Raw genomic sequence first — 23,747 nt, 5'->3', positions numbered from 1 at the left:
GTGACACAGCCCTCCTCCTCCTGTCTGCTTTTCTACACCACGAAGTGAAGAACTTTGCCCTCCTAGGCACTCCCTGCCATGATCTTCTGCACTGACACAATGCAGCCGACCAACCACGGACTGAAACCTCTGAAGCCATGAGCCAAAAAAAACACTTTCTTCTTTTTAATTTGTTTGCTTGGGTACTTTGTCACAGTGAAGGAAATTCAACACATCATATGCTAAAATTTCATCAATATAATGGGGATAATTAGGGTACAAACCATATAAGGTTTTTGTGAAAATTAAATGGTTTAATTCTGATACAGCACATAATACATAGTGAACATTATTATTAAAGATACTTGAGTTTATGAATTTCATTAGGAAGGACTAATTTTTTTTATACCTGATCCTGGGATCATTTTAGAACTCAACATTGGTTTTCTGAATGTGTGAATAAACAATGCATTATTCCTCATTGGCTTTTCTTAGTCCAAATAAAATAAACCAATAAAGGAGAGTGGGCAGAATCATGCAGTTAGAAGAGATCATGTCTGCTCTCTGTCGCACTGAGCACAGCCTCCCGGGCCTTTCTCACTCCTTGGCCCTGGTGGCTTCCAGCCGACATGACATAGTTGAGAGGCCAGAGTGCTACCCAGTGCTCACACTGACTCCCAGTGCCAGCCAGGAAGGCACAGGGTCCTTGTTGGTACTCCCTGCCCTTCCTGGTGAGGAAGATAGCTGGTGACTGGTGCGGGTCAGCGGAGAGGAAAATGAGTCCTCGTCAGCCAGTGTATGTCCCTTAGGGCCAGCAGCCTTCGTGGAACGATAAGAACACGATTCCTTTCCATCACTCTCCAGTCAGTTTGTCCTTGGATGTAAGCTGCCAGCCCTGGACTGGAGACCTGGAGGCCTCCCATCCATGCGCTGCTCTGAATGAACCCGCCCTGCAGCAGACTGGTACTCAGCTCCCTCTGAGGCTGGCAGTGCGTTCGGGCTGGATGCCAGGAAGCCACAGTGCCGGGAGGGGCAGGAAGGGAGGCCACAGCCCAGGGAATGTGCACAGCAGGCAGATCAGCAGCCAGGAGACCTGGTGTCGGGTGAGCTTTTCATTCCTCTTCTATTCTGTGTCCTTAAATGGTCGCCACCCTTGAGGAATTTGAATACGTTCATGATAGAGAGAGACAAAAAAGCTCAGCTGAACAATAAAATGATCCATTAAATGTAAAATAAATCAAATCCCAAATGTGTATCTGGAGCCTTTGCTCAGACCCATGGAGGATACGTATGGTGGTGCTTTCTGTGGTGGATAAGAGGTCAGGCTCAGGAACAGCCAAGTGTGGGTGTGAACTCCAGCTCCCACACTAACCAGATGTTTGGTTTTAGCCAAATTATTATACCACCTCTCTGATCTGCCTGTTCTTCATTTCTAAAATGATGATAAAAGAGCTATATTGAATAGTTCATTAGGAAGATGAGAAGAGATAATACCTGAAGGATGATCGGCAGTGTCTGGCACATAGTAAGGCTCAAAAGACGTCAACTGCTACTGCTATTTCATTGTTCAAGCCAGTGGATCAGCTTGCTTTTTCAGTAGAGGGTTAGACGGTCAACACTGGAGGACTTGTGCTTCTACATAGTCTCTGTTGCCCCTACACAATTCTGTAGCAAAAGCAGCTGTGGGCAGTAGGTGAGCAAGGGACCACAGTTATGGTCCAATGAAACAGTATTCATCAACATTGAAATGTGAGTTTTATACAGTTTTCATGTGTCATGTGTTATTTTTCTTGTGACTCTCCGCAAATCATCTAAAAATATGAAAACCATTCTTAGCTCATGGGCTGTGCAAAAACAGACTTGGGCTGGATGTGGCCTGGCTCACCCACCCCTGCCTGAGCCTAATACGCTGGCAGGCTCCTTTCCTGGATTTTGCTAAAGTAGAATCCAGCAGATTGGCCCACAATATGTTGTGTGGATATGAAGACCCAAGCCAGACTAACAAGGTTATAAACCAACCCAAGGACAGCAAAAACCTCATAAAAGAATCTTTGCTTTCCTTGTACACATGCTGAGCTAAGTGAGCAATTCCTCCCCTTACTGGTACCTGAGAAAAGAAGTGGAAGAGATAATCAGCTCCCTGGATGCACAGTGATCTGTGTTCTGAAGATCGAGGCAAGCTGCTTCTCATAGCTGTAGGAATTTGCTGTGCCCGAACTTCTCGGTGCTGTAAGAAACACCTTACACCAGAGGGTCACAAGTTCCCTAATTTTATAGAGGCCGGGAGACGAGAGAATGCATGGTGAATGAAGAACACTGGGGACCAAGAGGGAGGGCAAGAGGAGCCTCCCAGAAAAAGACCCAGACCCACCCGTGTGGAGATCAGATCACAACTGATTCGGCCATAAAACAGTCAGGTGTCCAAAGTAATGTCATGTAGTTCCCCACTCCCCTCTTTATTTTTCTTCTTCCTCTCCCTCCTCAGAATCGGTGGGTGGAAATAGGTCACTGTGCTTTATTTACTGTTGAAATCTAAGAAGTTTTTAGTCTCAAGTTCATATCACTTCTTGTAGGCCAGAAATTCTTTCTCTAGTAATATTTTTATATTATTATTATTATTTCTACCTATTTCTGAGACACTGCATTTAATAATTAAATTTGTTTCCCAGGACTCAGAGGAAATGCAAAGCTTTCTAATAAAGCCAATCCAAGAATCAAATCCGCTCTTCTATAACTCTGAAGATGCTGTCCACATCCAGCCATTATGATTAGATCAGGGATTTGCTGATCTCACCCAAATGAGGTGCTGAAGAGTCACCTGTGTCTGATGTCACAACAGTGCCCTCTAGCTTAGTGGGACTCTCCTCTGGAAAGAACTCAGCCCAGGCACAGACCTTTCCATTGTTAGTCATTTGAGTCATGGGCAACTAGCTGAGACCTTGTATTTTAACTGCTATCTGGTGAGGAGCTAAGGCAAAAGGCTATTATTACCTCAGGCCTCTTTAGAGAGGAAAGAGTCAAAGTCTGGGATCTGGAGAGGAACCTGGCCAGGAGGTACCAGCTGCACCCAAGGAGCCTCTGTCCATCGAGAAGCACAAGTTGGAGGTCACAGAGCCTGGCACTTTCTTTCATCTTTGCCCTACCACACAGTGTATTCTGCATACCCTAGAGAAAAGGGCCACTCCCTCTCGTGTGGACTAAATGACTGAATCTGCCATGGTTTGGACAAGCATCCTCCAAAACTGCATGTGGTAAAGGACTGGTCCCAAGCCAGTGGCGCTGTTGGGACAGAGTGGAGCCTTGAAGAAATAGGACTTGTGGGAGGAAATTAGGTCACTGGGTGCCTGTCCTTGACAGGGATACTAGAATCCCCACCTCTTCTGCTTCCTCTGAGGTAAACAGCTCTGCTCTGTCAACTGCTCCTGCCACAATGTACTGCCCTCCCCACCAGACCTAAAAGCAATGTCTCCACCTGTCCATGGATGAGATCTCCAAAACTGAGCCAAAATAAACCTTTCTTCTTTCTAAATTGATTCACCTCAGGTACTAGTTACAATATCAGAAAGCTAACTAGTAGATCATCACATTCCAGTCCACGGGGGGCTTTAGTTCACTTTAGTAATGCTGATAGGAAGCTCAAGGGCTTTACCCCAGCTCTGGGGTAAAAATTAGGAGGGGCTCCTAATCTTTCCCCCTGTCAGGGATTCTCCACCAGTGACTGGAAGCAGGAAGCCAGGAGATTGAGTTCATAGAATCAGAGGTGTGTGATATTGGAAAGGACCTTAGAAGAAGACACAGTCCTGTGGTTTTAAATCCACAAAATATTTTCTCTAACGAACTGCTAGGGGATGGGGCTATGGCTCAAGGGAAGTGTACATGTTTAGCATGCAAAAGTGTCTGGGTTTAACCCTAAGCCCAGGAAACAGAGAACTGCTTTGGGTCTCTACTGATCTCTACTGTACAGACGAAGGAGCACGAGTCTGGGGAGACGATATGCCATTTGCCCACCTCTGAGTGAATGTGGTGCTTCATCTGTTCCTCCACCACCTTTTCCAGGCAGACCTGGGCAGCAGAGGCCTGTATAGCCTGCCTGGATTTCATTTCAGTTAGTTCTGTTGAGAATATTCCATAGCAGAAACAACTGGTAATACAATAGGCAAAGGTCATCTTGCAAAATGAAAATAGGACACTTTGTGGAGAAATAGCAAAGGGCTCTCCTGCCCCAGCTGGTCTGCTCCAGGAATGAATGGTTTAGAGTTTATGAAAACGCAGACACCACCATCAAACAGCAGGAGTTCCCAAGATGGCAGTGAAACAGGAATTCAGCACAAAGGCTTATAGCTGTCAAAGGTCAAAAATCCAGCAACCCCGTGGCAAAGGGCAGGAAAAAATAAATCACAACATCCTTCAAGAGAAGGCAGACTCCTGGGAATAGGGGGAAAAGAAAAAAGAAAAAGATACAAGACCTAACAGACAAAGGCTGAATACCAACTGTAGCTAAGAAGTTGCATGTCCTTAGGATGGCTTTGACAATGAAAATTTAACACACAGGGAAGAAGAGTGGAGGCTAAGTCATTAGCAGCTGGCTTTACAGACTTCGGACAAGTCCAGTCAAATCTTTGAGCAAAGTGTTGTGCTAAAAATATACAGATCTACCCAAAGGACCCAGGCTGTTGGCAGCAGATGCTGCCCTCCTGAACACCTGGCCCTCCCCTTTCCTGTTCCCTGATGGACCTTGGTAGCATTTTTTTTGTGTGTGTGTTTTGCTACTGGGGATGGAACTCAGGGCCTGGCCCATGCTAAGCACGTGCTCTCTCCCTAAACCAAGCCCCTGGCCCTCCAATCTATTTTTAAAAAGCTATTAAGATGGGCTGGGGATTTAGCTCAGTGGTTCCTTCAGCTGACTCAAAAGCGCAGGGACCTGAATCCAGTCCCCGGTACACCGCCCCGCACTCCCAAGCTAGTAACAAATGTTTGCCTGCTCCCAGAAATAGGAGAACCTAGTCTTTCGCTCCAACCTACCATAAAACTTATCTTATTATAAAAGATGTTTTATTCCTGTTTTTCTATTTCAGGGCCTCCTGGCAGCACCCTGTGACCTTTCTTTTGCCTTCCTGGGGCCTCAGCTTCTACTCTTCCCCCTACACTTTCTGTCTCCGAAGTTTCTGGCCTCTCAAGAATCAGCTGACCCAGGACCCTGGGGCAGATTCCAGTTCTAAGTCCTGAAAAGGAGGCCACCTTTCTTTTGCTGGTGGCTAAACTAATGGGTCTTAATGAGGTAGGGAGCAGTTCTGGTGCGAGGCTGCTGCCCTGGCTCTCACCCCTGTGCTGCTTTCTCCCCGAGGCTTCCCGACCCCCACGCCAAGTGTGTGTCCCCCTCTTATTTCTCTCTGGCCCCCTGGAACCCTTCGTGACCTGGAATCCTTCAGAGCAGTTGCTCTCACCAACCTGTGACCGCACCAGGGCAGGACCAGTCCCCTACGCAGTGACACAGCGCACATGCAGGCTGGGCCATGAGTCCCCTCACAGGCAATGCCACCAATGCTACTAGGGAGAACCCAGTCTCCCAGACCAGACTGTAGAGTGAAAGACCTCGGAAATACTAGCGCTCACTTGTCGCATAAGCTCCCGGTGAGCTGGCTCTGTAGCGGGATCGGTTAGGGAAATGAGCTAAGCCAGACCATCAGGACAGCATGCGCTACTTAAGAGTACGTATGCTCTGCGGGGAAGGTTTCCATGCCAACTGTTCAAAGTGTTCTCATCCAGGCATTCAGGTGTGCTTTTATAACACATTTACATGGTTATTTCGTACATGCAAGTACCATGAATCATAAAAATAGCTTTTGAATATTCCGTAATTCACTTTTATTTTTCAGCCCTGGCGATGGGATCCAGGGTCTTACATGCATTAGGCAAACCACTCTACCACTGAGCTCCAACCCCATACCATGTAATTAGCGCTGTCTTTTCCACACTGTTTGAGTTAGCGACCTCGTACAGTATGTGGAATTTTAGCTATCTAGGTAGGAACTTCCGACTGAAGAAAGAAGCAATATAAGAAAAGATGCCATTTACTCCTAGTCTGAATCCTTGCACCAAGGCCTAATTACCAAGGTAGTGTGAGGACAGAGGGTACAGCTCAGGGAGCGAGCATGTGCGATGCCCTGGATTTGAGTCCCACAGGGCAAGGAAAAGAGTAACTAGTTTGGACTTGGCGGTGCGTGCCTGTGATCCCAGCACTCTGGGACAGGACACTCGAAGTTCAAGCCCAACCTGGACAAGTCAGTGACCCTGTGTCAAAATAAAAAAGGAAAAGGGGTTGGGAATGCAGCTCAAAACAAAGGCCCTGTATTCAATTCCCAGTACCACACCCTCCCCCCAAAAAAAAGTCTAATCGCTGAACATTATTTGATATTCTTTTAAAGAGTAGTTCAAACTACAATGTAAAGCTTCATCCTTCAAACTGGGAGTCTAAGAACAACATTTGAAAAAAATACTTCCAAAAAAGATGTATCTTATTTCTTATTGCCCAGCTTTAAGTATTTCCAGTATTATTAAAGGAAAATATTTTCAGTCCTTATGCAGTTTAGCAGCACTGATATTTTATATGTAAGCCAAAGAATTATGGGTGTGATACTCAGCTTTTATTTAGGAGCCCTATTTACTACTGCAGAAAGTTACAGTGCTGTCAACCATGGTCATTTTATACTGCTCAGAAACTGCTTCTAATTAAACAGAGATGGACAAAGGAAGATATTACCTAATAAAACTTGCTTCATTTGTTGAAGAGAAAAGAGATAGAACCAAGAGAGAAGAAAGGAGGATGAGGAGAAAACGTGGTAAGGGCCAGTCACCTAAGACATTCCTCCTCCGTTTCTTTCTCTCCCTCTTCACGTGAAAATGTGCTTTACACTAAAGCAGACTCAAAGCATAGGCGACAGCATTCTTTGATGGTTACAAATGAGAGGATAATGATTTCTCTTGGTCAGAAGGGAGCAGGAAGAGAAAACAGGCGAAGAAGAAAGCTATCGCTATCTTTACAATAAAGTCTTCAAAACAATTCTATCAAAGCCAGGCTTAATCTCTAACAGATCCACACCTTCTGGATCTCATTTAACCCAAATCACTGCCAAAGCCTCCAACTCCAAATGCCAACACTGTGGGGGTGAGGGCTTCAAGACAATAACTTGGGGAGATCCGATTCAGCCCATGACACAGAGCACATGGGTTTTCGTCTGTTACTTCTGTCCCTAGGACCTCATTTCCTGGGCCTTCCTGCCGCAAGTGGAGCATCCGGGCCAGCTGGCCACACCGAGATCCCGTGCAGAGCGTGCACATGTAATTTCTACTGCAGCCAAGTCACTGCCTTTTCCTCCATAAATGCTCCATGGGTACAGTTGTTTAATGTGCACGTGCATGTCCTAGTCATTTCGGGTGTCAGTACTCACCAGAGTATGTATGCAGCCAAGAACTGGCAAACCTTCCCCCTAAAATACAAGTCAAGCTGTTGGTTTGTCTGCTTGCTTCTGAGAATTAATTGGATAAAAGCTACGTCCACTACCACCTTCAGACTTATCTGGACTCAAGTCAGAGGAGAGAGGGTCAGAAGGATAAATAAGAAGGCCCAACTCCCCGGGCCCCTTTTCTTGGAGGAAAGAGTCTGGTTTCATGTCAACGAAAGACACAGAGCGCTCGTCTACCTGGACCCAGCGCTGGCTCCTGCAGTCACCACACTTCCATTTTCCATGATGATGATCACCCACCACACACTCAAAAGAGAGAAGTCACTGCACGGCCGGGAAGCGAGTCTTCTGCTCTTTGAAGAAGAGATCAGTCTAGGTTTTGATAGTTGCGGATCATTCCTAGAGTGCCCTGACCCTCCGACACCCTGCCTGACAGTGGAGAAAATAGGTCTGTGTGTATACAGCCCGCACCCACCCTGTGCTTATGTGTAAGCATTTCCACTCTGCATATATTTTGTTTTATTGACGTGCATGCTCCTGAGTAACCATAAACATCTGACCTGAAGGTCTCATTAGTTCTAAAAGAAACCAAATCATCAATTAATCAAAAACGCTTCTTGAGTGCCTGGCATAATGTGGTTATAAAACAGTGCTAACTGTAAAGGTAAATAAAACACATTTAAGAGTCAAAGAATAAGTTAAACTTTCATCTTGCATGCCCACCAGGAGTGGCTCATCTGGCATGCACGAGGCCCTGAGTTTGATCTCCACCACTATCAAAGAATAAATAAATGAAACTGGTAAACCATATACATGTATATAAACTATACGATATATTTTATAAGTGGCCCAAGGCAATGTCTTCTCACTCAGTACAGCCCAGACAAGCCTATTCTAAATGCTCTAAGTTTACCTTTAGGACACAGTGCTCAGACTTGAAGCAGCTGCCATAAAAAACAAACATGCAAACGTATTGCTTGGTAAAAGTCTTTCTTCACTATGAGAGAATCCACCAAAGGTTGCTACAGGGTACAAAGGAGGGCTGAGGACATCTACTTCCGGGTGTTAAACAGCGCAGAGAACAGACTCTGGCCTGTCTGTGGTAGCGGCTGAGAGGCCTTCCGAGGGTCTGTGTGACACGTAAAGCAGACAGCTCAGGCATTCGCTGTTTCCCAACAGAAAGAGCCCCAAGACAGACTCCAAGGGGACAAAGTACAAGGTGCTGTCAGAGAAGAGGCGGCCGGTTTTCTGTGATATGAGGTACAAGACGGCGACAGTAGAGGACAAAACTGGAAGACTAATAGAAGCCATCGTGCGCATGTCCCCAGCTTCCAGTGTCAGCCAAGTTCACTGATCAGAGCAGCCAGAGAAGCACAGGAAGGCAGGAGAGCTCCGCTTTAAAACGAATCCGGTTGCAAACAACAGGGTGAATTTCCTGAGGCAGAGAGGGCAGGGACATCACAAAAGAAATACTACGACACTGAACTCATTTGTTCCTTCCTTGTAGTCTGAATGTCTCCTCCAAAGCTCCAGTTGAGGCTGAATGCTCCCTGCTAGGTGCTGACCGGTGGGACCAGGTGGGACCTCTAAGAGGTGATTAATACAGTTGTGGGTTAGCAGATTAGAGGATTAAGGGGTGATTTAGGGAGTGGCTTTGTTATACAGTGAGACGCTTCTGGCTGGCTGTGTAATGTTCTGCACTGAGTCTCCACCAGCAAGAACGGAGCAGTAGCTGCAGGCCTTTGACCTTCAACTCCCCAGACTCTAGAATTGTAAGAAATAAATTTCTTTTCTTTATAAATTATCTAGGTTTTGGTATTCAGTTATAGCAACAGAACGTGGACTCAAACATTACTTGAAGATTTCTTCAAGGAAACACAGATTGATCAAGTTCTATGCACTGGGTGCCCACAGGTACAGAGAGAGCTTTGAATACACAGGGGCACCTCAGGAGGCTCAGCAACTGGGGGAAGAAGCAGCATAGCTCAGGAGGCCCACAGCTGTGATGGAAGCAAGCACAGGGTCCTGGGGCAGGCCTAGAGGGTTTGGTGAAAGGGAAAGACACTGGGAAGTTTATGTGGCCAGAGGGGACAGCTAGTACAACAATGCAGAGATCCCGAACTATTCTGATCCGCAAGAAATTCTGGTCCGAGAGGAGGTACACTGAGTCTTTTTTTAACAAGCAAAAATGACCATTCTTAGAAATCAAATAATGATCATGGCCACCTACTAAGTACCGTAGTTAGTGTGTGTCACGTGTTGCTCTTTACACACGATTCATTTCCTTCTCCTAACTGTAAAGCAGCCACAGCTACTCCCATTTGGCAGATGCATATGCTAACTTGCAATGTTTCGGAATTTCCTTCTCACAGTCAAAAAGCTACTGACTATCCACCAGGGGGTTCAAACCTTAAAAATTAATTTGTACAGACGCCTGAAGGACAAGCCATGCAGCCTGACAAAATCAAAAGGTGGGGCAAGCAACTGAGGCAAAGACGCCCTGAAGTTCCCCGTGTTCTTCGGGCAAAGACCAAGTACATGGTTTGGAGTTTTCAGAGTATGAGGTGCAAAGCCTGGAGACAGCAGCCCTCGAGGGACCCAGTCAGTGACGACGGTGACCCAGGCTTGGAGTCTCTTCCCAGCAGCGTTAGTAGGATGACACTCAGGCAACCTAAGGGAGCCTGAAGGGAACTCCTGCTCAGAGAGAGGGAAGGCAGGAAGGGCCAGGTGTGCTTGGGGAGGGGACAGCCAGCCAGAGGGAGGAGAATGACAAAGGTGGTGGCGATGACTGAGTCCAGGCTGGGACAGTGCTCGGTGTGAATGTCCCATCAGCATTCAAGCTGAAATCTAACCTCCGCTCTGAAGGATTAAGGGGCAGCAACAGGCAGGACCTTCAGGTGGTGACTGGGTGAGGAGCACAGAGCCATCGACCCAGTCATGGATCATCTTGAGAGTGGGTTGGTCACAAAAGCCACCTTGGTTGTCACTTTCCTGTGCCCCTCTCACTAGGGGATGCCCTGTGCCACCTCAGAAGCCCTGCACAGAGCCCCCACCAGCAAGAAGACCATCACCAGGTGGACCCCTGGCACTCAGCCACCCAGCCTCCAAGCCACTATTCTTTACAAGTCACCCTGTTTCTGGTATTCGGTTCTGGCAACAGGAAACAGGCTCCAGCACAGTGAGCTGGAGATGCTTGTTGGAAGGCCCACATGACAATGGCAGCACGCTGAGCTGAAAAAGAAATCTAGAGAGGCAAATACATCTGATAGTTGTTTTTTTTTTCTTCAGTACTGGAGATTGAACCCAAGGTCTGAGCTATATCCCCAGCCCTTCTTTATTTTTATTTTTTAAATTTGGAGATAGGGTCTCACTAAATTGCTTAGGCTGGGCTTTGAACTTGCAGTCCTCCTGCCTCAGCCTTCCAGAGTGCTAGGATTACAGGCACGCACCACTACACACAGCCTCATAAAAAGCTCTATTGTTACACAGGCACAGGACACACTGTTTCTCATGTATCTTCTCTTTGATCTTTTCAACAGCCACACAGTGCAGACAGATGAACTTGGTTATCTCCACTCTACAGTCCATGGACCACACCACCCCATGAGGGTATCCAGTGACCTACGCAGGGTCATGAAGAACCCACAAACCTTTCCCAAACTTCAGTGACTGTGATCGACAGCAGAAGAAACACATTTCACAATGGGGTCTGGTCTGGACACACAGGCTGCATTAAAACAAAGATAGATGAGACCACGTTTAGTCCACTGGCCTGTATTTTCTCTCTATTCTACTTCATGTTTTTTGTTTTGTTTTGTTTTTGGTACCGGAGATCAAATCTACTTCATGTTTTAAATACGCTGTGGCAACTCACAAGCTGGATGCACAACCCACTCATGAAACCCGCAGGTTGAGAGCCGCTATTCAACGCCCTCCTGCCTCCCACCCTGGAACCGAATCCACCTCAGTGCGTGGGCAAAGATGACAGAAGGCGCAAGAGACATCACAGATGAAATCTTCACTTTAGGGTGTTTTTAAGTCTTAAGTATAAGCCGAGGAGAGGCAACTCTGACTCTTCTGGTAAATCATGCCCCGAGGATATGTCTGGGGCAGCCAGGGCTTGGGCGATGAGTCTTTCATGGCTGTCACTAGTATTTATGGGGGTTGAAGCATTTTCACTGCCAAGTTTTCCCACTGTATGGAACAGGAGAGATGGAGATGCACTTAACTTTGGAGAATTTGAAAGTTGTTGGCTTTAAACTTGCTACAGAATTACAAGGCAGGAGGATCTGGGCACACAGCCCAATGTGAAGCAGGCTTGTGCTAGCACACTACTGTGGTAATTCCTGCAGACAGTAACTGCAACAGGAAGTAAGAGCCAGGAGGCGGAAGTCATGGGGCACGACATTGACATCTTGCCTAAGAGGAAATGGTTTTGCTGGCAGGATTTAGGAATTCATCCCAAAATATATCACAGGCCCTGGAAGTGTGCGTTCATTTGTTCTTCTGCTATGTGGGAAGGGGAAAAATGTTCCTTTTCACCAAAACGAGCCCTTCTGAGCTACCCATCAGCCTTCCGCTATCTCATGGCCTCTGAGGTGGTCAATCTTGTTGTCAACTTGCCTGGATTGGGAGATACCTAGAACACTGCTGAAATGCACTCCCACATGTGTGCACGGTGTGAGGGTATGTCCAGAGGAGACTGGCACGTGGGTGTGCAAACCAAGGGGCCAGGACTTGCCCTAGATGTGGGTAGTAGCATCAAAAGGCTGACGGCCTGGACAGAACAAAAAGCAGCAGACAGGAAGTACATTCACACACACACAGCTCAATTCTTCTTGAGTGGGTGCATTTTTTTTTTCTTTTTGCTGCTGCCACTGCCCTGGGACATCAGACTCTAGATTCTTCGGTCTTTGGGTGTGGATGGGCACCAGTCACTTTTTGGGAATGTCCAGGCCTTCAGCTCCCGCCTGGGCTGCACCCTTGGTCCCTCGTGTTGTGAGGCCTCCAGGCTGCCCGACGCATCAGCTCCTGGCTTCCCCATCTCCCCAAGTTGCAGACAGCCGTGTGTGACTGTCCCAGCCTGACTGCATACGCCAGTCTGGTACCTACAGCCTATTTGTTCTGCTCTTCTAGAGACCCTAGTCCAGCCTCTCTCTCACTCAACCCCACACTTTCAATGTCAGCATCTCCTTTAGCGGGGACTCCTTCCCTTCTGACTTCAGAGAGCACAGCTTTCCTCTTACAGGGCCCTGACATGTAGGAACTTCAGAGATGACATCACCAGTTTCATCTTCCTGGTGTTGGGGTCATGCAACTCTAGCTTCAACAAAACAAAACAAAAAAGAGTTGAATACTAGAAAGGATGGATTTTATTGTATGTAATTATATCTCGAAAGTCATGACTTGAAAATGCATAAAACTCCTCCAGACTCTTGTTTTATTATTTTATTTTATTTTATTTTATTTTATTTTATTGGTACCAGAGATCGAACTCAGCCCCTCATGCTTGCAAGGGAGATGGTGGTACCACTGAGCTAAATCCCCTGTCCTATCCCAGACTCTTGTTTTACTCCTGCTACCTTGTGATTATTCTACCTCCTTCCTTCCTCTCCTGGGGAACTTGCTCTTCTCCATGTTCTTTTTAGCTAAAACTGAAGTTTTCCCCATGGCTCTTTCCAGTTCTCCACCTATTCTTCTCCACATTCCTGTGGCCCCGGCACTGAATCTTCTGTGAGAATCCTTTTCTTTAGCTTTGTACGTAGATACCTCCTCTTTTTCTCCCCTTCGGTTTGAAATGCTCCTTGGACTGGTTCTCAGCATCCTCTAAGGCTAGGAATTTGCCAAAATATCAGGCCCACGCTCTGCTTCTGCATCCACGCTCTCAGCCCACCCTCTCCGCAGGATGAAAGCACTGCTGAAACCCAGATGAAAGCATCTGACGCCCAGATCCATATCCACGAGGATGACAGATGGCTCTGTCTCCAGGGGCCCCTGTCACCACCTCAGTCCCAGCCCCGAACTCCACCCCCTCCTGCCTATGCAGATGTGTGGATGACCTCGCCCTTGTCCTCCCAGGCCAGAAACCCTGAAGACAAGACTCTTGGCCCTGTGGTCGGTTCTCACCCGCCAGGGCGCAGCACAGGTAGAAATACCACGCTGACAAAGGCACCATCATCTTCATCGCTTCTGCTTATGTCACCTCAACTCTTCTTCTGAAACCTCTCTAGATCTGACCTATTCCTTCTCCATCCTGCCCTCAGCCTACAGTTCCCCCTCCCCGTCCCTCCGGTGTGGCCTGTGTTCTGCTGCTGCCCCACCTTTGGCACAGCTAACTTTTTCCTTCTTCTGCTGCTGCTGAAGACTGTAGAGGCACCTGTTATGGGTTGGGTAGTGTCCCCCGCAAAAAAAGATATGTAGAAGTCTCTCCTATAGTCAGGCAAAGTCGTCGAAAGCCTGTTTTATAACAGTGTTGAATATCTCACGTGAGGTACTAAACTAAAACTCCTGCGTCGCAACTTTCTGGCAGCACACCATGATGGAGCACGTGGGTTGCTCCCCCTCGGGATGGCTCCCGGCCACTGCCCGGGAACCAGTGTCATACTGACCATCACTGATCTGAGAAAGATAAAAATCCAGAACTCTGAGCCTGACTCCTACTGAATGAGGGTCATTTCTGCCCCAAGGTACAGGTGAAAATTTCTAAGGTGGGAAGATTCTGGAGGGTTCAGAGAAGTAATTAGGTTTAAAGGAGATCATCACCTGGGTCCCTTCTCCAATCTGGTGTCCTTAGAAAAAGGGGAAATATAAAGCCGGGTGTGGTGGCCCACACCTGTAATCCCAGCTCTTGGGAGCCTGAGGCAGGAGGATCATTATGAGTTCGAGACCAGCCTGGGCTACATAGTGAGTTCCAGGTCAATCTCAATTACATAGCGAGACCCTGTCTTAACCCCCCCAAAAGGAGTGGGGGGAATATGGACACACAGACAGATACACACAGAGGGAAGACACTCTGCAGACCCACAGAGGTAACACCTATAAGTCAATGAAGGGATTGACTGAGGCTACCGGGAGCTGGGAGACAACTCTTCCATAGCTCTCGAAGAAAAAAAAAACAACAACGACAAAAAAAACCCAGCCCAGTTCACACACTCTTCAGTGCCTACACATAAAATCCATGCACCTCCACCAGGCCCTCAAATCCTCCCTGATTGGCCCCGTCTTAGTGCCCTGATCTCCCTGCCTAGACCCTGTGGTCAGTCCCTGCCCCAGTCCTGCATGTCTCCTCACAAAGCTTGCACAGTCTTCCAGCTCTTACTGTCCTGCTTCTCCTCAATTATACTGTCCTTGATTTTTCAGCTGATGGCTTTCCGTCTCTTCTCCGACCCACCACTGTACTGTCTGTCTCATACATGCTAACACATGACTATGTCTTACTCACACCATTCTCTAATGGCTTCTTGTGTGCTATGCAGGAGTGTCGACTTACATTTTTTGTTTTGTTCTGAAACGGAGTCTTGATATTGGTCAGGCTGGGCTCCAACTTGCAGTCCCCTGCCTCAGCCTCTTGAGTAGCTGAGATCACAGGTGTGTGCCACCATGGTTCGCTGATAATCTCCATTAAAAACCACTCCTGCGGACACCTTCCTACATCTGCTTTCACAATAGGACATCCCTTCATCTACAGCTTCTTGCAATTACATCATCATTTTACCGTACTGGGAAAATGGGCCTTGCCCATGCTAAGCAAGTGGTCTACCACTGAGCTGCACCCACAGACTCCAGTATTATTTCATCATCTGTCATCTAGTCAGGGGTTACTGAGCACTTGGTCTAGTGAAAAGGATGTCCTGGGGGTGAATCCCGACTCCACTTTTACTGGGAAAGTCCCTCTATTTCTTGGAGACTTCTTTTCCCTACCTCTAAAAACTTTTTTAACCTCTCAGACTCATTAAAAAGATAGGACAGAATGACTTGTTTTTTTAGGTTGTTTTACTATGCTGGGGACTGAACCTAGGGCCTTGCAAAGGCTAGGCCAGTGCTCTATGGAGCATGCTCAGCCCTGGTAAAATTAATGCAAAAGTGATCCCTGTCCCCTTTGCTGGAGAACTACCCTGCCCAGGTCGCACACCAGCTAGGCAAGTGCTAACTGCTCAATTGTATCTCCAGCCAAGAAAGTGACCTTTGGCTTTGTTTTACTTTGAGGTTGTTTTTTTCGCTCCTCCCAGTGTTGGAGATTTTAGAACTCAGGGCCTCTCACATGCTAAGCAAGGGCTTAGCTACAAAGGTCTGAGCTATAACCCTAGCCCATCTGAAAGTGATTTGCTAAAGATAAAGTTTTTCTCCACTGTGAGAGTATATCATTATTACGATCTCAGTACCAAGTGAGCTCAGCTAATTACTGCCAGGCTGAAGAAATGATAGGCTTGGATCATGTGAGGTGGTTCTTCTAGATTCATGCCATGGGGCCAATAAATTCCGAGACTAATGAAGAGTAGTAGGGGTGGAGGAAACGGCAAACACATCTCATTGGTCAGCAGGGTACCCTGTACATAAAAGACCAATGGCACACTGACACCTCAGCCACCCTGGCTGTATGCCTGGCTCTCAGAAGAAATAACTGATAGCCCCAACCCAACCAGCTCTGCTGCAGTAAATCCACTAGGTAACGCATTCTGCCTAAGCCAAAGGTTTAATATTTTTTTATTTTAAATTGAATTACACTGCTTTTAAGACTGAAAACTAACCACGAGTTGTTAAACAGGCCTGTAAAACAGCAATCAACTCCAGTTTAGAGCCTGAACACGGTTCATCCCAGGAGCATTTCAAATCAAGGAGGAACTAACTGGTCTCTGCCAAATTGAAATGAAGACAACCCACAGTTGTATACATTGTCGATTTGTCTGGTAAGTACTCACATTCAGAAAGCAATAAGTTTTCTCTGTAAAACTAGCCAAGTGAACTTAATTTTAAGTAAAATGTTTCTATTTTCAAATTATTAAATGAATTTTTTCTTTTATATCACCTTTGGTATTTCTTCCACAAACTTCATACCCTGGCCAATGATTTCAAGTGAACTAAGAAGTAATGATCCTTACCCTTTGGATGCCAAACACATTAAACCTGCACATTCAGACAATAAATACTGCAGCAATCAAAGCTGGGCCCTGGGTCTGGAGGGACACAGGCAGGAGGTCTGGGTGTCTCCTACTTCCTCTGGTGTGCCTGGGAACTTTGGTCCCCTTGGTCATCCATTGACAGACACTAGCTGAATGGCTGAAGACCACTCTAGTCACAGAGATACACCAGGCAGTACTTTGGTGAATGCATTCATTCAAAGGACATGGTGAAGAGGAAATGGCTTAGGAAAAAATATACAAGAAAAGAAATCTACTTAGTTCTCTCTAGACAGAGATTTTGCATGGAGCATCCCATGTGAAATAAGTTCCAGGCACTCCAAGAATGTTTTGTTCTGAATTACAAATGCAGACCAGCTCCACAGCAGATGGGATTCACGGTTTCCTCACCTCGTAAATCTGTCTTCCTCCTATAGCAGAAACTTTACTCAAAGCTTTAACTAGTCAAAGGAAATTCTCATTAATTTCCTATCCTTGATGTTTAAAAGGTTTTCAGAACGGAGTAAGAACTGTGGGGGGGGCACAGTTTGGTGGTAGGAGTGCTTAACCTGTGCGAGGCCCTGGGTTCCATTCTCACCACTGACAAACAAAAATCAAAAGCAAAACAAAAAAATGTAAACAGTATATGAATTTGATCTGTAATGAGTGGTTGTTAAAAATTCAGAATCTTTGTTCAAGCCAAACAGTTTACAGAGGGAAATCCAGTATTTCATCTTTTAATAAAATTGTATTAAAAATGAATGAGATTCATCTTCTCGTGCTGAATCAGAAAAATCTGGGTAAACATCAGCAGAAAAAGCACAGGGCCCCATGTACCTTCACTTGTACCTTCTCCCTTCCAGGCTGCTAGATGTTTCTTCCCTTCTTTCTTCTGAGCTGAGGCTCGAGCCCAGGCCCTGCACACACTGTATGCCAGGCATGTGTCCCACCACCAAGCTACACTGCCAGCCCACCTCAACCTCTGCGGTTGTTTTGGTGGCAGTGGGGAAGCTCTGAGTGGGTGTTAGCCCGCAGGCATCAATTACTTTGCACTTCGGGTTTACAGATTAAGACTTGAAGGGAGGGGACAGGACAGGACAAAGGATGAAGGACACTGGAAGGGCAACTGCTACTGGACGGCAGCGCATAAGGAAAGCAGCAGAAAGATGGCAGTCAGCCTCTGCTCTCCCTCCTGAAAGCAAATGCGCCCGTCCCTTTCCTGTTCCCTGACTCTGCGCCAGCTTCCTGACCCGGGGTGAAAGATGGCATTTACCACGCGAGCTCCTGTGCTGTGCAGTGTGTACCACAACAGATGGGCATAGCATTGTTCCTACAAAAGGGAAACAGCTTTGTGAAAAAGACTGCTGTTTAATCACGGCAGGGCTCTGCGGACCACATTCTGTAACTGTTAAATTTGGTTTTCAGCCCTGCCTGTGTTGTCGATGAAGTGTTAGAAGAGAAAGTCAGTTTCTGCTATTTGTTCTCTGCAACAATCACTATGCTGACATTCAGAATACCCTCTGCTAAAAGTTATAAATTGAGTGTAATTTTTTAGGCAGGCCACACTTACGTTTTTCTCCCTGGTGTTAATTTTGTCCTTAAGCTTTGTATCCCATAGCTACTCAAGACTGCTCATCATGGCCACTGGAGCCACAGGGTCCATTGGCTGAGTAGCTGTGGTTAATTTCTGTTCTAGAAAGCTCAGGAAGTATCACGTGCTGTAAATGGCTGGGATTTGAGTGAGAAAATGGGGTAAGGGGGATTCAAACTCTCAAGGATTGGAAAAGGGAGTCAGACAATGTGTCTGCAGACAGGTGGTGTGGTTACCAAGGGTTGTGGATGGGGAAGCTGATCCTGCAGCCTTCAGCCCTTGGAGTTCCCTTCTATCCCCTTTCTGGGGTGATTTCTTTTTGGGATGCTATATACAAGGGTATCCAAAATATGTGCTTATATTGCTCAAAAGGTTTATTTTGACAACCTCTTTCAATGAGAACCCATGAATAAGTCCCATGGAAGAAGTCCTGAGCATGTGCTGAGTAATACAGTGCCGTCAGCTGCCCCAAATCTGGGAGGAGATAATTCACACACAATGCCAAGAGATTACTATGTACTGAGATAAGCTTTGCTGCTGCTAAGGCAAACTGCACACACACCCACACACACACATGCACGCACGCACACATACAGGGAAGGTCAGACCTGACCCCAAGCTTCCTTCTTTTGAGCATCCCTGCCCATCCCCTACACGCCTAGTTCACTACCTTCATTCCCTGCTGAATCCTAATGAAGACAGCCTTGCACCCTCCATGGAGCCCAATAGTCAAGGACACACAGGGCAGCTAGCAAGATGAAAATCCCAATCACTGTGGCTCACAACCCTTTTATCTGTAGGCAAAGGCCCAGAAAACTTACTCTATTTGGTGGTCTTACAATATGGCTTCAACACCAGTGTAGAATGTGCAAGACTGATTGAAATAAATTGCATGTAGTCAGCAATGAGACAGTTCTGTCTTTGTTTAGTCTAAGAGACTATTTTCATGATTAGAGAGACCTGATCTCATCCTCTTAACTAATGCAAGGCTCAAGGGAATCTATCATCTACCCTCTGGCAATGCCCCCATTATGGGTCATTTTGGAGCAACTATGGCCACCGCAGAGGTGGCTGAAGCCACGGGATAGAGCCACATACCCAGGAGGAGTCTTGGGGTAAGTAACAAGTACCGCTTCACTCGGGTCCTGCTGAAACAGCCAGGAAGACACTTTTCCTGCCAAAGAAGCGAATCTCAGGTCAGGTGCCAAGTTGATTCTCTCAGAAAGTGTTTGTATCTGAAGCCCTGAAAGAGGTTCCTACCACAGCCCTGGACTCACTTCTCAGTAAAGGGAAGACTTTGGAGGAAACAGAGTTGTGAGAAGGATGCTTCAAGACTTATGCTCTGCTTTCTACACTGTTGTACTTTGCAGATCACAAAGCTGGGGGCTCTGAGCATATTTGCTGCATTAAATCACTGGTGGCGGACAGACCGGGGTATGAGCTTGAAAAAATAGCTTTCCCGCTTTAACCAACTGGGCAGAATGATTCAGAACAAATCTTATCTCGGGAACTGGGGTTGGGTGGGCACCTGAGAGGTGGAGCAGGTATTTAACAGCAGCCCCTGGGTTCCACCCTCAGCAACACGAAACTAACCAGCGAAAAGCTCACTCTAATTTCCATACTTTGGGTCATATATTGGATCTCTTTTTTAAAAAGTCTTAATCTGAGAGACTTTCCTTTTTGTTTGCTTCCTGGTCTTCAAAGTCATCATCTCTGAAAGGCAGCCCTGAGTGGTCCTCCTGTGCCAGTCCTGTTTCGAATGGGAGATGAGCAGGTCCCCAGGGTTTTATGCCTCTCTTGATATTTAAGTGAAATCAATGAGTGCGTTTATTATTATTATTATTATTATTATTATTATTATTATTATTATTGTTGTTGTTGTTGTTGTTGTTATTTTGGTACCAGGGATCAAACGTGGGTCCTTGCACTTGTGAGGCAGGCAGCAGAACCATTGAGCCAAATGCCAGGCCCTCAACTAAATGCATTTAAAGAAAACAAAACAGCATTCCTGAAAGAGCAGGTATTCTGAAACCTGAAAACTGCTTCCTGAGTTCCAACCACCTCCCGGCCTGGCTCTACAAACTACTCTGGTTCCAGAAGTCATCAGTCTTATTTTGATTGAGATACTGATATCAAAGAAGAAGGAAGTCGGTGCCCATGGCTTCTGTCTGAGTCCTTCTAAACTTTTCTTTGATGCAAAGATCGCCCCCTTTTTTTTTCCACTGCTGGGAACTAACCCAGGGCCTCACCCCCGAGATGTGCCCCCGGCGCCAAGGGCACATTCTAATCATCCAGGGCCAGCCCTTCCACACAAATAAATCCCATGCAGACGTGCAGTATGTCGTGAAAATGGGAAACACTGAAAATTCTAGGGAGAGGATCTTTCAGTTCAGCCATAAACAGGAGATTCAGAGGGAGGATGTGCAGCAATAACAGTTTTACATAAGAAGAAACCATTATGAGTAAAATGAAATAGTTGCCAGAAAAAGTCAGTATCTGAGGTTGAATTTCCACCAAATCCTAAATCATATAAAAGCTGAGTCATTTATAAACAGCAGCTCAGTGTCACCAGATTTACTCCCCTTAATTTTCTTTCAACCCAAACATCTCAAAAACTGCACTTACCATTTCTTTTAATTCTAAGGCCAAATTCCATTCCGTATCAAGAAGTCTATCATTTTCTTCCAGAGAAAATCAGATGGTAAACTGACAGATGACTGGTAGAGATTTCTTCAGACCTGCCAACTAGTACATCCATCTTAAAGTCTAATACATAAGTGCACGGGGGCAGCTGTTCCTTGGCATATCCAGGGATGGGTTCCAGGGCACCACTCCCCCAGTCTGGGCACCAAAGTTTGCAGATAATCAAGTACCTTAAACAAAATGGTGTAGTGTTTGCACATAATCTATGCACATTCTCACATATACCTTAAGTCACCTCTAGGTTGTTTATAATACCTAATACAATGAAAATAGTTGTTACATTGCTCAAGAAAGAGAGTACATGTTCAGTAAAGATGTGCAACCACTGTAGGCTGAACTATATAACGGAAGTAACCTTGTTTCTTTTCTTTTCTTTTTTTTATAGTGCTGGAGATTGAACCCAGGGCCTTTGCACTGAGCCACATTGCTGGCTCTTTTTCATTTTTTAGTTTTGAGACAGGGTCCTCCCAAGTTTGTAAGTTGCCCAGGCTGAACTTGAACAATTCCAGGTGTGTCCCACAGTACCTGGCTAACAACGGGACTCTTCCACGATGAGGCTGGATGAAACGCTGGGCATGGAAGCTGCAGATACAGTGACCGAGTGAGTGACAGAGTTTACAGGACCTCAATCTGCCACAAGACTTCTGAGATAATATTCTCAGAGAGATCTCCGGAAGCCCAAAAGGAAGTCATCACTGATCCTGTCCTCATCATGAGCAGGGGCACGTGAAGCCTTTCACCAGCACCTGATGTTTAAACTTTTAAAGCCTGAATACTCCAGGCTACCACTGTCTCTGAAATGCAAACCAAGCATTGTCATTTTTAGTAGAGGATGAGAACAGGAGAAAATTCTCATAATGTTATCTCCCTAGGATTTCAGAATGCCAAGACATCATTTTCAAAGCTTCCCTGGGCATTGCGATACCACCAGTTGGGTTAGTTCCACTGAATTCTCACCATGCAGCACTCGGAGAAGTCATCATTTAGGGCTGCTCGGGACAAGCCATGCAATACATTACTCAGTCCTCCAAGGTAACCACACAGCCTCTTTCCAGTGAGGGGTCAGAAATTCAAAGGACAGAATTCAACCCACTGGCAGACCAAAGAAAACGTCAGAGTGTAAGATGGTAATTCTCAGAGACTCTAACCCCTTCATAGTGTCTTACAAGAAGTTCCTCCCACTTGTACTTCCATACGAAGTAGAAATAACCCCACCAGAGGAGCAGGAAGCCATGCAAGTGAGCGTTAACATGATGATGCCAGAGCTCTAACCCAAGATGCAGGCTCCACATTTACGTTTAACGGATACCATGGAATTTCCATGGAGGATTGAACAGACAGAACATCTTCGAGGAATATAAACGCAGGGATTGGAAAAACTGTTCTCTGGAAATATTGGTAAGGGACATTTCCTCTAAACGGAACCTTGATAATGGAAGGTGATGGTCTCCTAGAGTCCATGATCCCAAATAGGGTCATGGCTAAGTACTTAAATGGAATCTATACAAAAGAGTGCCAAAAAAAGCGGGGGGGGGGAAGGCTGCTAGGACAAGACTGTGCTTATAGGGGGCAGTGAGAACTGTACCCAGTCCAGAGGGGCACCAGATTTCTCACCCTGCCCATCTCAGCCAAGTCCATATTCATCCTAAGGGAGGTCCTTTTAATCCTTATGTGAACCTAAATTAGGAAGGGAAGGAAATGTAGCATACGTCAGGAAAAAAAACTCCATCAAATTCTTTATGCCTTTGCTTAGGGCAGTGGCAGCTAAGGCGTCCTGAAGCATCTCTGCTCTTTGGTTTCCTGGAGTCGAAGGATGAAACCAAGTGGAAATCTGAAACTATGGGCCAAGGAAAACTGGAGCACAATGCCTCCTCCCCTCCCCTGACTAAGAAACCCGGAAATACTAGCTGTCAGGCAACAAGCCCTTAACTATATCCTAGAAATATAGATATAAAATTTAATATCCATTTGTAGAACAAAATAAGCTAAAAACCGTTCTATTTTAAAAGCCTAAGTGTGCAGACTGTCACAAGAACAACCTCTCAAGCATACCCCAGGGACTAACTAATCTAATATTTGGAAGCCTGGAACTCTAAACGCTCTAAAATTAACTATTTAAGAAGCATTTGGGGCCAGAGGTGCTGCTCAGTAGTGGAGGCCTTGCCTAGCATGCACGAAGCCCTGGCTTTCTTTGATCCCAGAGTCACAAAAATTAACACCCGCACCCCCCACTCCCACCGAAAATCAAACTGAGAAGACCTTGCCCGGCGGAACCACTAAGCTAAATCCCCGGCCCAAAACAAAATTTTAAAAACCCTTGAATCTACAGTTGTCCGTTCCATAAAATACAGCTTTTCCATAAATTAAAGCTGGTGGGCCTGGGAGAATCAATTGCTCTGTGGAGTTGGTGGGAATGAACTTGGGGTTCACAGAATGCTTTGGGTCTGACAAGCCCCAAGACAGGCCTCCTTCCCCGCCCTCAGCCTTTGATCTCCTTTGTCAACAACCTATCATTTTAAAAAAGGGCAAGTATTTCCTGAGTAAATCCACCAAAAAGGGTGCTGCAAACCCTCAAAAGCCAACATGCCCTCCTCCATTAAACCATAACCGTGGCCTGAGCTTGGGCAGCAGATGACCGAAGGGAGGGGGGTTCAGCCGAGGAGCCTCTTTAAGGAAAACCACAATTTTAGAAGAAAGCAAGCAGAGACAGACAAGCAGGAGGAAGCCCATCTTTGCACCATGGTTCCCTGAGCTGCTTTAGGGCTGCAGAACCTCCACCACCACCACCGCCGCGCCTCGCCGCCCCAGCACAAAACGACTTCCGCGCAGAGGGGCGGGGGTCCCCGGGGGCACGCGGAGGTGGGGATCGCAGCACCCCGACCCCCCACCCCCAGC

At 46.4% G+C, this 23,747-nt stretch overlaps 1 long non-coding RNA gene across 2 annotated transcripts; it reads right to left on the bottom strand.

Annotated features, from left to right (window-relative positions):
• Positions 1-170: 170 nt before the first annotated feature.
• On the bottom strand, positions 171-23,706 carry LOC104864733. 2 transcript variants are annotated; one of them, XR_004515672.1, is made up of 4 exons: positions 21,378-23,702; positions 20,775-21,022; positions 1,474-2,244; positions 171-1,131 (listed from the first exon to the last, which is right to left on the bottom strand). It is a non-coding gene; the product is annotated as an uncharacterized LOC104864733 (long non-coding RNA). The 2 variants fall into 2 exon arrangements; XR_004515671.1 differs by lacking the exon at positions 171-1,131 and having other exon boundaries at positions 1,480-2,244; positions 21,378-23,706.
• Positions 23,707-23,747: the final 41 nt, after the last annotated feature.

The sequence above is a fragment of the Fukomys damarensis genome, unplaced genomic scaffold (assembly GCF_012274545.1).
Source record: "Fukomys damarensis isolate Sample0158 unplaced genomic scaffold, DMR_v1.0_HiC HiC_scaffold_38, whole genome shotgun sequence".
Taxonomy (NCBI): domain Eukaryota; kingdom Metazoa; phylum Chordata; class Mammalia; order Rodentia; family Bathyergidae; genus Fukomys; species Fukomys damarensis.
This window is presented reverse-complemented; position numbering and strand designations above follow the sequence as displayed.